We start from the raw sequence: 15,541 nt of genomic DNA on the forward strand, positions 1-15,541 counted from the left end.
TGACCTTTTCTTCGAGTACTTGTTTTGCTTGCTCAGAAGCTTGAAGTTGAGAAACTAATTCAGCCTTACTTAATGCTGGTCCTCGCAAATCCCTTGCTCTAATTCCATCAGCAAAGCCAACTACACGATCACGCTGCTTAGATGTGTTACATTTCTGCATGACTTCATTATTTGAAAGACCAGGATTCAACTGAACTATGGTCTTAGTTTGTGCCTGAAGTGCCAACAGTAAGTTATTTGCATAAACTTCTATCTCTAAGTAGGAATTGTACACGTTGCTGTTCATTATGAAAGTTATGAACGTTAAATTAAGTCTTACATGTTTGGCTGAGGTTGTAGAATCAGGGAAGTCTGTACCCTTCTTGTGTGTCTCTGAAAATAGTTTATCCATACTCGGTGGCTTGTTTTCCTTTCCTCCCTGTTTCAACATAGGCAAGTGACTATTATTAGTTCAAACAAAATGGTAAGACAACTCGCACTAATATTATATTATTGGAAACGAAAAACAAGAGAAGTTAAAACGTGTACCATGTCCCAAATTATTTGTCTACAGTGTTTACTGCCAGATCGGTGAAGCATTTTGAGGTTAGCTCTGTTTTGGGTGTTTCTCTTGCTCTTTTTCTGTAGTTAAAGAGGACGATATTGTCAACTCCACAAATGGTTGAAAATTAAGAGGCAATATGAGAACTTACCAGAAACTCCTTGCTGAAAAAATGCTCCTTAACAAGCCATTCCCAGTCATCCTTTGGAATATCTTTAGGTACCTTTTTCATAGCCTCCTGCATAGTCTTGTTGGGTTTCACAAAATGCCGATGCAAGTCACCACGCCAGTTGATCCAAAGTTTCTTAACATGGTCTAATATCTCATCTTTGTACACATCTATTGCAATGTTGTTGTCAATATTTTTGAACTTGTCCTAAATAGTTGTTCATAATGTTAGAGTTATATTGATGATGGCCTTTGGCCTTTTGTATTCTTGCCTTTTGGCATCCTCATGTACATTATATATATGGTGGCTTTGGCCTCCTAGTAAGATACGTTGCATATTTCCCTAACATGGTATTAGATCCTAGGTTTTTTTCCGCACTAGCAACTGGTGCTCTCCCCGATCAAATCTCTCGCAACGCCGCCGCTATTGTCTTCTTCCCCGGCCCGTGTTGCTGCTTCTCTCCCACCTGCCCGCCTTATATTCCCAGCCGCAGGAGCTCTTCCCGCTCATGAGCTATCTCCTGCAGATCGATCAGTTGGTTGCAGCTGCCCCGGTCAACGCCGCTGGTTTTTCGCCGCCTCTAGCCAGATCCGGCCGCCATCGCCGGTCTTCGCTGGATCCAGCCGCCCCTTGCTGGACTTCGCCATCCCTCGCCGGATCCGGCTGCACCTTGCCTGATCCCGCCACCTCCGGCTGGATTCGTTCCGCGAGCGTTGGTTGTGGCCGCCTGCATCGGGAGGTCTTCGTTCCCCGAGCGTTGGCTGCGGCCGTCTGCATCGGGAGGTCTTGTTCCCCGAGCACTAACTGCTACCGCTGCATCGGGGCCCTCTGTCACTCTGTGTTACCTGATTCGGTTGGGCTCGGGTCCTTGACCTGGCCGCTGTGTGTGGATTTTTCCACTTGATTCGGCTGATTGCTTAAAAAAACTGCTTGATTGGGCTACTGGTGGGTCGTCGTGCTACTAGTTGGTGGCTGGTTAGCTCGGCTATTGCCTTTCAAGAAAAAAAAGAAAGAGAAAAAATATGCTTTCATCTAGGCTGGTCTTTCTCCCTCGCTATCGGGTGATTTTCGACGGTGTTTCCTACATTGACCCTGTCTCGCACATGCGTCATCGGTCGGTACTTCCGTCTCGCGCATGCGTCATCGGTCGGTACTTGGTGCTCGTCCATCTGCGATGTTGTCACCTATGGCGTCTTCAGCTGATTGTGTTGACTGCTCTACATCGACCCTCTTGCAAGGTCTACGCGCGGCGGTGACCACTCTACTTCGACTCCTGTCGGGGCTTCCATGCACGGCGGTGACCGCTCTACATCGACCCCTCTTGCAGCGTCCGCGCACGGTGGTGACCGCTCTACGTCGACTCATGTCGCGGCTTCCGTGCACAGCCGTGACCGCTCTACATCGACCCCTCTTACGGCGTCCGCGCACGGTGGTGACCGCTCTACGTCGACTCCTGTCACGGCTTCTGTGCGCGGCGGTGACCTCTCTACATCGACTCCTCTTGCGGCTTCCGCACGCGGCGGTGACCGCTCTACGCCGACTTCTGTCGCGGCTTCCGTGCGCGGCGGTGACCGCTCTACATCGACTCCTCTTGCAGCTTCCGCGCGCGGCAGTGACCGCTCTATGTCGACTACTCACGCAGATTCCACGTGCGACGATGTTTCTACCTCGACCTCTTCCGCTGTGTCCCCGTCTTCGCGTGAGATTGCGCAGCTGCAATCTCTACTTGCTTCTTGGGATTGTTCACCAACAAGTTCTGCAGGTTCCGTGACTGACTCTTCTGGCACTGAGAAACCACCTTCTACTCATTCAGGTACATCCCTATTGATTCTTGATACTGGAGCATCTTTTCATATGACATATGATTCTTCCACTTTGACCTTCGTTCGACTTGTTGAGTCTCCTATTCGTGTTCTTACGGCTGATGGCACTCCCCTCCCTGTAGCTAGTCGAGGCACTCTTAGCACTTCTTCATTTCATGTTCCCTTCGTCGCTCATGTTCCTCGACTTACCATGTAGCTCATGTCTGGTGGTCAGATTGTTGACTCTAGTTGTAGGGTCATCCTTGACTTTCATTCGTGATCCTTCCAGGATCGTCGCACGGGCGCTCTACTTGGTGCTGGCCCTCAATGCTCTGATGGTCTTTGGGAGCTTGACTGGCTATGTATTCCTTCTGCTGCCACCGCTGCCAGTCTCGTAGCCCCTGTTGCTGTAGCTACCAGCTCTTTTCAGCAGTGGCATCATCGTCTTGGCCATTTATGTGGTTCTCATCTCTTGTCTTTGGTTCATTGGATTGTATGGGTTGTTGGCTTGGTAAGCAGATTCAGCTACCCTATCCTCATAGCGAGTTGGTGTCCGAGCGCCTCTTTGACCTTGTTCACTCTGATGTTTGGGGTCTGGCTCCCTTCGCTTCGAAATGGGGTCATCGCTACTATATTAACTTTATAGATGACTTTTCTTGGTACACTTGGATCTATTTCATGTCTTCTCGTAGTGAGGTCTTATCTTTATACAAAAAATTTGCTGCCATGGTTCATACCCAGTTTTCCACTCCTATTCATGTTTTTCGCGCAGATTCAGCTGGTGAGTATATCTCCCATGCGCTGCGAGGATTTCTTGCTGAGCAGGGTACTCTTGGTCACTTCTCTTGTCCTGGTGCTCATGCTCAGAATGGTGTGGCTGAGCGCAAGCATCGTCACCTTCTTGGGAAGGCGCGTGCGATGATGATCGCCGCCTCTCTTCCTCCTCACTTCTGGGCTGAGGTTGTTACTACTTCCACCTATCTCATCAACATTCAGCCATCTGCTGCTCTACAAAGTGGCATTCCTCTCGAGCGTCTTTCTGGTTGTTCTCCTGATTATTCGGCGCTCCGTTTGTTTGGTTGTGTCTGCTATGTTTTGCTTTCCCCCCGTGAACGCACCAAACTGACCACTCAATCTGTTGAGTGTGTCTTTCTTGGATATAGTGATGAGCATAAGGGCTATCGGTGTTGGGATCCTGTCAACCGCCGGATGCGTATTTCCCGGGATGTGACCTTTGATGAATCTCGTCCCTTCTACCCGCGTCCATCCTCCTCATCTTTTTCTACGGAGGACATCTCTTTTCTTACTTTACTAGATACACCTCCCTCTGTGCCCAATATTCCTACTCCTCATCCCTCTGTTGCAGATCCGACGCCGTCCTCTCCTACGGTTTCTTCTACTCACTCATCGCATGATTCTCCACCTTCATCGCCGATAGCTTCCCCTTCTCCACCTTCATCGCCGATAGCTTCCCCTTCTCCACCTTCATCACCAATACATTCCCGGTCTCCACCTCCAGTGATTCCACCTCTTCCGTCCTTTCCTTTCCATTATACTCGTCGTTCATGTGTTGTGAATGAGTCTACCGATGTGCCCTCTACTTCTGGTGTGTCGTCTTCCTCCTCTCATCCGACTTATGATCTTCGTTCTCGGCCTTGTCCGCCCCCGGACTGATATTCTCCTTCTCGTTATGGTCTTTCGGCCGTTCTTGAGCCGACTTCTTATCGAGATGCTATTGTTCATCATGAATGGCAGTTCGCTATGGCAGAGGAGATTGCTGCCCTTGAGCGCAACAGCACATGGGACCTGGTTTCTCTCCCCCCCAGTGTTTGTCCCATCACTTGTAAGTGGGTCTATAAGATTAAGACTCGCTCTGATGGTTCTCTTGAGCATTATAAAGCTCGTCTTGTGGCTCGTGGCTTTCAGCAGGAGCATGGTCATGATTACGATGGGACTTTTGCTCCTGTGGCCCATACGACCACTGTCTGCACATTTCTCGCCGTGGCCTCTGTTCGCCACTGGTCTGTGTCTCAGCTTGATGTTAAGAATGCCTTTCTTAATGGTGAGTTGCGTGAGCAAGTTTATATGCAGACACCACCTAGGTATTCCGTTCCTGATGGCATGGTTTGCCGTCTTCGTCGCTCTCTATATGGCCTTAAGCAAGCCCCCCGCGCTTGGTTTGAGCGTTTTGCCTATGTGGTTACTGCAGCTGGTTTTTCGCCCAGTGCTCATGATCCAGCGTTGTTTGTCCACCTTTCTGCTCGTGGTCGCACTCTTCTTCTATATGTTGATGACATGATCATCACTGCCGATGATTCTGAGTACATTGCCTTTGTCAAGGCCCGTCTCAGTGTGCAGTTTCTTATGTCTGATCTTGGTCCCCTTTGTTACTTTCTTGGGATTCAGGTTCCTCCTCCTCTGATGGATTTTCTATTTCCCAAGAAAAGTATATCCAGGATCTTCTTGCTCGTGTGGCTCTTAGTGAAGAGCACACTGCTGAGACTCCTATGGAGCTCAATGTTAACCTTCGTGCTTCTGATGGTGAGCTCTTGTCTGATTCGATGCGTTATCGTCATCTTGTTGGGAGTCTTGTCTATCTTGCTGTCACTCGTCCGGATATCTCCTATCATGTCCATATTCTGAGCCAGTTTGTTTCCGCTCCCACTTCAGTTCACAATAGTCACCTTCTTCGTGTTCTACGATATCTTCGTGGCACGATCTCTCCTCGTCTCTTTTTTCCTCATTCCAGCTCTTTACAGCTCCACGCCTATTCAGATGCTACATGGGCCAGTGATCCTTCGGATCGTCATTTGCTTTCTGCTTATTGTGTTTTTCTTGGTGGTTCTCTCATTGCCTGGAAGACGAAGAAACAGACTGCAGTTTCTCATTCGAGTGTAGAGGCCGAGTTGAGAGCTATGGCTCTTCTGACGGCAGATGTGACTTGATTACGATGGCTACTGGAGGATTTTGGTATTTCTGTTACTACACCTACCACCCTCTTGTCTGACAGTACAGGTGCTATCAGTATTGCGCGGGACCCTGTGAAGCATGAGCTTACCAAGCATATTGGTGTTGATGCTTATTATGTGTGCACTGATGTGCAGGATCATGTTATTGCTCTTCAGTATGTGCCTTCCGAGTTATAGCTAGCGGACTTCTTCACAAATGCAAAAATTAGAGCACAACATATATTTCACCTCTCCAAACTCAGTGTTGTCGAGCCACCATGAGTTTGAGGGGGGGGGGGGTGTTAGAGTTATATTGATGATGGCCTTTGGCCTTTTGTATTCTTGCCTTTTGGCATCCTCATGTACATTATATATATGGTGGCTTTGGCCTCCTAGTAAGATATGTTGCATATTTCCCTAACACATAAAACAGAGTCTCATAAATACATCCGTTCAGAAATTTAGATTATAATGCTAGAACTTTTAACCAAACGTACCTTAATTGCATCAAATATATGTTTCCGAGCTGCATCAGTATATTGGACCATTCCTTTACCCTCATCGGGGTAATTCTAGTATTACGGACGATTCTACCCAAGTGTCGTGCAAAACTTTTGGAAAGCGCATGGTTATTGTAAAAAATTTTGGGACTCCATGAGATCAGGTACTTCCTTGCATTTATTTTTCCCACAGACCCTGCGCTTTTCACGTGTTTGAGGTCCTGCACTATTTGAAAGAAATATGTTAATCAAGTACAAAACAAGAAAAACATTCAAGCTATAATTTATATTGTAGCGGTCTGAATGAAGTATCAACTAATCAAGTTGCATTGTTGAGCTTACTAGTCTTGGACGTAGCTGCAAGGCCATGGTTACTCTGCACTTCTTCACTTTCCAGATTTTCATCAACTAATTCAGTTGCATTGTTGTGCTTACTAATCATTGAGGTATCTGCAAAGCCATGGATATCCTGGGATTCTTCACTTTCCAGATTTTCATTACCCATTAATTCATCTGCACCATTTGCACCATCTGAAAATATACAACCAATCGGTCAGCATGGTGGATGAAGGAAAAATGAAAAAAATTGAAGTTTTTCATACCATGAAAATCATGCATATCATTTCCCATGTCCCCATCATTGTTGGTATCAACTTCATCACTCATAGCTGCAATATATTATGAGTTACTTGAAGACAATAAAGCATAGAAACAATTCTTGGTACAATATATGGTACTTAGAAACTCACTTCCAGAATCATCAGCATCAAAATTTGTAGTAAACAAGATTGGTGTATCTGTTGCCGCATCATTTCCATCTATGAAAACAAACAACCACATTATATCATCTTTCAGTAGTTAGCCTGAATAATATTTTTATGTTTCTGTAGTACCTTTTGCAGCTAACTCATACTTTTTCCACAATTCCTCATCTTGCAAATGAGGCTTATGAGTAACCCTTTTTCTATTGAAATCTCTATTTGACTTGATTTCTCTGGCAAGGTCCGCCTAGCAATACCCTGGTGTACCAATCCAGACTTATTCAACTGTGAGGAGCATCTTTCCCGAGCTAATGCTGTTAAGTTTCCATACTTGTGCTGACTCATTGTGATACCCTACGCATATAGCGTTAGTTTGAAGTGTGCACAAAGGCTATACAAGTAAAATTGAATTAAATAAGTGAATGTTGACATACTGAAAATGAATTATTGAATGCTAAATCAAATAAAGTAAGTACAAAACTACTTGTGTCACTGTTTATTAATAAGGTAAAAGCAAAAATATGAAGCAAATCAATTACTACAGATTAAGAGTTGCATAAACTAGTGCCATCATGTTGTTCTCTTTCTACATGATGTTGTCAAATTTTGAAGCAAGTCGTCTTCATCGCCATTGTCAGGTTCAGCTTCAGAGGCTTTATCATCAGACCGTCCATGTGGTACACTATAAGCATGACGTGCTGGATTTTTCACGACTGCGTGCCATCCTTTTATAAGATTGTCCTTGAAAAAAAATACTTGAGAGACTTGGCTAGCCAGAACGAAAGGCTCATCTATCAGAAGCAAACGCTGCAGGTTAAGACTAATGATTCCATGCTTGTTGTCTTTCTTCATCCCATGCTCTTTGTCAAATACGTCAATCCAGTTGCAACAGAGTAATGTCACACGCCTTCCACCTAAGTATTGCAGTTCGACTATCTTTGCCAATATGCCATAATATTCTATTGTATTACCATTATGCCCTTGTTCTAAAAGTACAGCCACCCCACTATTCTGTGTGCAGAGGTGTCCATCTCAACTTTGAACACGATATCTGAGTACATTCATGTCATAGCCAGTAAAACATGTTACATTTTCCAATGGACCACGTGATAGTGCCAAAAGGTCTTCGGTGAGCTCACTCTTATCATGTTCGTGCAAGCTGGCTACCTATGCAGTGAAAAATAGCTATGTTAAAATCTTCACACAGAAATACTGAAATGTACGTGCATATGTATGTACATACAGACTTTATTCTGTATTCTTTACCTTCTCTTTGAACCACTGATTGAACTTCTGGTTCCACATGGTGGTAAATGGTTGCATTGAACATCCATCTTGACTACTGGAGTACTCACTACAATAATACAAAGCTTAATTTATATGGGAATGCAAAAATTAGTTGACTAAGTACTTAATAAGTGAACCGAATAATCAATACCTGATATATGGTTGAACTTCATCACAATTTCTCAAAACATAAATATGAGCTTACTCTGCTTCAAGAAGATTAAGATCTCTGGGTTTACGACCACCGGATGGCCTTCCATCCGGATTGAATATTGACAAATAATAGTTGTCATCCCCTGGTGCATCATTGATTCTGCCTGGTCGATTATGCTTTGTCTCGACATCATCCAAATACCTAGAGCACAATGTAATGAACTCTTCTGCAATGTATCCCTCTGCAATGGAAGCTTCAGGTCATGCCAAATTCCGCACTAGCGATTTCAGACACTTTATTTGTCTCTCAAAGAGATACATCCACCGATATATTGTAGGTCCACCAACAAGAGCCTCATTAGCCAAATGAACAGGCAGATGCATCATGACATCAAAAAAGGACGGTGGGAATTCCTTTTCAAGCTTTCATAGTGTCACAGGTATTTGGGCCTGCATTTCATTAAGTTCTTCTACTGAAAGTAATTTGGAGTTTAATTTGCAAAAGAAATGTGAAAGCTCAACCAGAGGGTCATAAATATTCTGGGGAACAAGTCCACACAGTGCAAGAGGAAGTAAATGATTTAGTATAACATCGCAGACGTGGCTCTTCAGTCCTGGAATCTTTTTCTCTTTCATATTAGTGCAGCGGGCAAGGTTTGAACAAAATCCATCTGGAACTTCGAGGTCCTTAAAAAACCGAAGGAACAAAATCTTATTGGGTGGAAGCAAAGTGAAAGGCACAGATGGAAAAGTAGGCTTGTCACCTTCCTTGCCGAATGCATACCTGGCCTTATTTTCATTAGTTGCAAATCACGCCGAGAATTTATGTTATCCTTCATTTTTCCTTTGACATCCATAATTGTTGCCATGATGCTATCACATATATTCTTTTCTATATGCATGACATCAAGGTTATGGCACAACAAGAGAGTTTTGAAATATGGCAAGTTAAAAAATATACTTCTTTTGTTCCAATTATCTCCTCTCTCATCGTGGGACACCTTTGTCTTCTTGCATCATTAGACAAGATAATCCCCTCTAGATCAGTCACTTGGTCCATCACATTTTGTCCTGTTACGGGTGTTGGTGGTTCTCTGGTTTCTATGGTACCATCAAAAGATTTTTTTATCTTTCCTCCACCTATGGTTTTTATGAAGAAAGCGTCGATGACCCATGTAACACAACTTCCCACCTTTTTAAGCCTTAATGAACAAGTCCCACTGTGGCATACCGGACAAGCCAATTTTCCTTTTGTGCTATATCCAGAGAGGTTGGCATAACCAGGGAAGTCATGGACCATCCACAGAAGTGTTGCACGCAGTGTGAAACTTGTTTTCATTGATGCGTCATAAGTGTGAACATCGTCGTTCCATAGTTCAATAAGTTCCTCTACAAGTGGTTGCAGATAAATATCAATTGCATCACCAGGACCATCAGGCCCTGGAATCAACATGGACAACATCACATTTTCTTGTTTCATGCACATCCATGGGGGAAAATTTAGGGGAACAAGGAATACGGGCCAGATGCTATAAGATGTTCGCATGGTTTTATATGGTTGGAAACCATCAGAAGAGAGACAAAACCTAAGATTGCGAATTTCTTTTGCAAATGGGATGTTTTTTGCATCAAAATATTTCCAAGCTTTCGAGTCAGCAGGCATCTAATGACACCATCATCTACCCTGCCCTCCGCATGCAACCTAAAGGATTCAGCAGTTTTGTGGCACATGAACATCCTTTGCAGCCTTGGCTTTAATGGAAAATACCGCATTGTTTTTTGTGGAATCCTCTTCCCTTTTGCCGAGTGCAGAGTGGTGCCTGTGTGCTTGTCTTCTTTCCATCTAAATGCTCCACACACCTTGCACGACTCCGCATTTGTATCTTCTTTCCAGTAGAGCATGCAATGATTCGCGCAAGCATCAATTTTCCTATAACTCAGTCCTAGTTCCTGAATAGTTTTTTTAGCTTCATAATAAGAATGTGGCAAAGTAGAGTTCTGTGGTAGGAAAGCCTTCCGTAGATATTCCAACAACATGGTGAAGGACTTGTTGCTCCACTTTCCCAAATTCTTAATGTGAAGCAAGTTAACTAGTGCAAATAATTTAGTGGTACTAAAACCTTCATAAAGTGGCTGGTTGTAGTTGTCAAGCAATTTATAAAACTTTGCTGCTTCATTATTTGGTTCCTCTTAATTAGATGGTGGTGTCGTTGTTTGCTCAGTTGGACTATTATTTTGAGGAAACAGATCATGCAACAAATCTTGCATTGGGTCATATCCATCTGCACTCTCTGCTTGCACTTCTTCATCGACTTGACCTTCAGAAATTGTTTGAGGTTCCCTCGCAACTTCACCATGACCAAAAGGTATAATTTATCAGAATTCCATACACTTTCAGGTGAGAAGAAACCAATGCCGAGGACGAGAGTATGTGTTGCAGCATTTGATGCATGTACATCGAATTTCATTCTCTCTGCTAGAGTGGCTGAATGCATAGTCAAGGAAATTCTCTACCCCTTCTAAATATTCATCATCTAATCGCTCATCCACTAGTCTCATCCATATCTTACTCGGAGCCATCTCCTAATATATATTACTGTTTTAGTACGTAGTTATCATGTATTTATGTTATTCGATGTAAGACATATCAGACTATAAAATAAATCATATTGTGTATGATCTATAGATGAATGGATTGTACTGAACATGGCATAAAAAATTCTAAATCTGTCGGGGGTTTGGTACGACATATGCCAAAGGATGGCTTATCATGGTGGGAGCGAGTAGAACGTCGCCGGTGCCAGGAAGCGGGATGAGGCGAAGACATGCACGCCGGCGGATCTTACCCAGCTTCAGGGCTCTCCGAGGAGATAACACCCCTACTGGTGCTCTGCGGGGTCTTCGCATGATCACTATGGCAAAGTGAATACAAGGTTGCTCCTAGAGCTGTCTTCTGGAGGTAGGAGAGGGCAAGGCTAGCTCCTTCCTTCCTATATGATCGGGGTCTAATACTAGAGAAGCTACCCCCCTTGCATGGGTGCCCCAGGGGGCTTATATAGGCCTGCCCCCCCAGGGATACGACGGTAATCCGGTTGGGCGCGGGTCCCAGCCGTCTGTCTCTCAAGCCGCCGTCTTCTCCGCTGACTGCTGGGGCCCGCCGACTGGCGGGCCCCGCCAACTGGCCTGGTACTGTAGCAGTGTTTCTGATGACGCTGGCTTGGTCAGGGGGTCGTGGCAACAGTGCCGCCATCTGGCAGACGATCACTGTCGCCATTCCCCGTCTTGTCTGGTTAATGGCGTGCGGGGCCCGTGGGAGGGGCCGGCCGACTCCAGGTGGCCGACTCCCACGGGTCCATCTTCGGGGCGCTCTCGCCGTCTTCTGTTCTCCCACTGACGGGTGGGTCCTGCCGTCCCCGGGCCATACAGGTAGGCCGTCGTGGGCACAGTGCGCCGCCCACTCAGGCTGAGGTCAGGGTAGGCATGGCAATAGTGCTGCGCCACGATGGAGATCTCCAGCGGTACGGCACACTGTAGCCATGCCAGCCCCTCGTTGGCAGGGTAGGGACGGCCACGCCATGACCGTACCCCGCCCCGTCCATCGTGGCGAAGGCAGGAGATGGTTGGAGTCGCGGGCCGACTCCCATAGTCGTCTTATCTTGAAGTCGCCAGACGAGAGTCGGCTTAACTCGAAGCCGTCAGCCAAGAGTTGGTTTAACTCGAAGCCGTCAGCCAAGAGTTGGCTTAACTCGAAGTCATCCCTAGGACTCGGCCATGAGGGACAGTTGGTGCCGACTCCTAGGAGGCGGCTCTTCATCGTGGGGTCTTGAGGGGCGCAGTCTGCCCCAATGTTTCGAAAGGTTCTGGGGCTCGGGTTAGCTTACCCGTGGCCCATTACTCCGACAGTAGTCCCCGAAGCTGGTGAGGCGCCGCGGGAAATGCGCCGGGGAGCCTCAACAGTTTCATCTCTCTAGGGGCAGAATCTCGGCCTCGTTCGCCGTCTCCCTCCGGGCCGACTAGCTAGAGTCGGACTCGCAGAAGGCCGTCTTGCCTCTTAGAGGGTTTGAACATCGCGGCGGGGTCCAGGCGGCGTGCATGATAAGCTTCCGGGCAGTCGCCCGTTGCGGGTCCGTCGCGTGGCGCCACGTGGCGGGGTCAGTCTGCCCACCCACGCGCGCGACGGGACAGGACCTCAGGCGGGGCCCCCACTACCATGCCTCAGCACGCGAGCGGATTTGCTGCGGCCGTGCGGATGGTTGGGGTTCCCCACGCCATAACTGCACGCAGTTACTGCGTGTGGTAAATCGTGGGGGGCGTGGGGGCCGGGGCACAGTTAATCCCACGCCCGCCCCATCGGCTTCTCAGCCCATGAGCCTATAAGTAGGCGGGAGGAAGGGAGCGGCGAAGCACACGCGCCCATCTCCCCTTCTCCCCTTGCTTCCTTCTTGCTTCTTCTTCCTCTCACCGCCGCCGCACCGAGCTAAGCCACGCTTGCGACGATGAGCTCTTCCTCCGCCGCCGCACCTGCTGCCGTGCACTGCGGCATGTGGGACGGCTCCGAGGTGGACGACGACATCATCGAGTTCCTCTCCAAGACGCGTCGCCTCCCCGGCATGGACCTAGTGCGAGCCCGTGCCGCGTCGGAGGGGGAAATATCGCCGGCGTCGGAGGAGGGCGAGCGGGTCATATTCCGCTTGCACCTCATGCGCGGCCCGGGGCTGCCGGCGAGCGGCTTCTTCCGCTCCTTCTTGGAGTTCCACGGGCTCCAGCCGCACCACCTCACCCCGAACACGGTGGTGCTGCTGGCTGCCTTCGCCACCTTGTGCGAAGGCTTCCTCGGTGTTCTCCCCACAATCGAACTGTGGGGAGAGTTCTTTCAGTCTAAGCTCGGCACGCACGTCGCCCGCGTGCCGACCCAGTGCGGCGCCTTCATCGCGATGCGTAGGTCGGTGGCCGACAATCCGTTCCCCGCCATCCCGCTGATGAAGTCGGTGAAGATGTGACAATGTTCTTCTATGTGAAGAACGTCACTGCAGATGGCGACTGGGTCAATCTTCCGCCTTTCGAAGCCGGTGCACCGGCTGGGAGGCTCCCCAACTGGTCCCACCGGGTCAAGACGCTGTCTCCCGCTGGTGCCGCCGCCGTCGCGCGACTCCGAGTTCTAACGCATTCGGAGGGCTTGATCGGGTCCAACTTGCTGGCCCCTTCATGGCGCGCCGAGTCCTCCCGCTCCAAGGCCGACCTCATATGATCTGTCAGATGAGCAGCCACCGGGATCCGAGTCGGCTCTGCTCCAAGGACATGCCCCACGCGGAGGTGGCGGACATGGTGAACTATATCTCAAACTATAACCTTGCGGTGACTTGGCAGTTCGGCAAGGAGCCGAACTCACACGCCAACCCCCCGCCTGTCGTAAGTCGTCTTTCTTCTTCTTTTGTCTTCTTTGCAGCTGAATCCGACTTCTAATCTTTTTGTTTTCTCTTGAGTCAGAATCCCCTCATCCAGCCTTCAGCCGGCACCGTGGGCCCGACCCGCCAGTTCGTCCCTGATCGAGCGGAGAGCGACATCAACGACCCGGACTTGGGGGCCGCGGCGATGGAGGCCGACGCCGAAGGAGGAGGAGGAGGAGACTTCAGGCCGTTGGCCACTTTTGCCGACTGGCCTGATGACGATGCCGAGGGGGAAGCCGCCCCACGCCACCCATCGAGGGCCGGCCAGCCGAGCGCGAATTCCGCCGCCGGCTTGGGTGGTCAAGGCGGCGCGAAGAGGCGCCAAGCCGGGTCGATCTTTCTTGGCTGCCGGCCGAAGAAGCTCAAGGAGGCGACCGCAGCGACCCAGAGGGAGGAGGCGATCGCGAAGGCCAACCGCGTCCGCAAGGAAGTGAAGAAGCCGCCACTGGTCTCCGCGTAACTGCCTCCCCTCTTGACTTGTTTGCTCTTGGTGGATTTTGTCCGAATCTTTTACATGCTTTCTTCGCCTCAGGGCTCCCCTCACCTTCGAGAGGGTCGCCGCCGCCTCTGTCATGGGGTCGGCGGAGACTTCTGTCAGTACTCGGCGGATTGATCCCGCCGCCGACCTTCGGGAGGCGACGGAGCAGAACACGCGGGAGAAGGGCGACGAGGATGAAGCCGCCCGTCTGGAGAAGGCGGAGGCCGAGAAGGCGGCTGCCTCCGCCCAGAGGAAGCTGGATGAGGCCGAAGCCGCCGTGGCGGCAAGGCGGCAAGCTGAGGAGGCGGCGCTCCTCCAGTCGGCATTGCTCGTCATCCCGCTGAACTCCGCGCAGCCGCCCCCGAAGTTCACGGGGCAGATTGGGGAAGCCGGCGGTGAGAACCCCATCATGGAGAGGGAGAGCGGTGAGGCCTCCATGTCGGACACGATCGTGCCGCCACCACCGCCTCCGCCGCCGTTTGGGGGTGCACAAGATAAACAGCCGGCAGGCCCACCGGTGCCGCCGACTGAGGACGAGTCTGTGGCGAAGCTGCTCCTTCAAGTCGCCTCGCCAGCGCATCGCCGTCTTGAGAAGGCGACTTCAGCGCCACGGCCGCTGGAGACCGGCACCGCCAGCTCGGCCATCCCAAACGCTGAGGCGATGAGCACCGCGCCCGTTGGGTGGGTGCGAGGACACGGCACGGGCCCGCTGAACCGGGCGCTTCTGGACGTTCAAGCGAAGCTGCGAGCCGAGGGCGACGCCATCCAGAGCTGCACCAAGGCGCATCTGGTGTCGCGAGTAGCCGTCCGGGTATGCTTCATTTTTGACTTTGCTTTTCTTTGTTCTTCTCTGTGGGGGCACGCCAGCGCACCCACTAGGTGTAGTCCCCGAGTTTCGGGCTGGCTGCTGAGCAGGCGGCTCAGAACTCCTTCTGGCGAGTTCTGATACTTATCTTCGTCTAAAAATTCTTATTGCAGGAGTACCACAACCTCCGCGTCACTGCCTTCAACCACAATGTTGAGGAGCTGCGCAAGCGGACTGCCGACTTGTCAGAGAGTTGGGGTGAGTCTTCCTTCTTCTTCGTGGGGTCGCGCTGGCGCACCCGCGGGCTATAGCACCCGAGATTCGGGCCGACTGCTGAGCAGTCGGGCCGGATCTTCTCAGCGACTTTCTTGTGGACGACTTAACGTCTTTGTTTTTATTCTTTAGAGGCCAACGCCACTCTTCAGCAGCAGCTGGGCGAGGCCAACGCCACTCTTCAGCAGCAGCTGGGCGAGGCCAACACCGCCTTGCGCGCCAAGTGGGAGGAGTGCAGCAAGCTGGCCGCGGAGCGTGATCTGCTGGTCGCGCAGCTGGCGGAGCAAAAGGAGCTGCTCAAGAAGGCGCAGGAGGAGGCAGAGAAGAAAGAGGCTGCGCTCCTAGCCGAGTTCGAGAGCGAGCACTCCTCTTGGACC

General features: G+C 49.7%; 1 long non-coding RNA gene across 1 annotated transcript; it reads right to left on the reverse strand.

Annotated features, from left to right (window-relative positions):
- Window positions 1-393: 393 nt before the first annotated feature.
- On the reverse strand, window positions 394-791 carry LOC119310440. The gene is made up of 3 exons (XR_005150706.1): window positions 693-791; window positions 529-621; window positions 394-418 (listed from the first exon to the last, which is right to left on the reverse strand). It is a non-coding gene; the product is annotated as an uncharacterized LOC119310440 (long non-coding RNA).
- Between the last annotated feature and the right edge of the window lie 14,750 nt (window positions 792-15,541).

This window comes from Triticum dicoccoides, chromosome 1B (genome assembly GCF_002162155.2).
Source record: "Triticum dicoccoides isolate Atlit2015 ecotype Zavitan chromosome 1B, WEW_v2.0, whole genome shotgun sequence".
NCBI lineage: Eukaryota > Viridiplantae > Streptophyta > Magnoliopsida > Poales > Poaceae > Triticum > Triticum dicoccoides.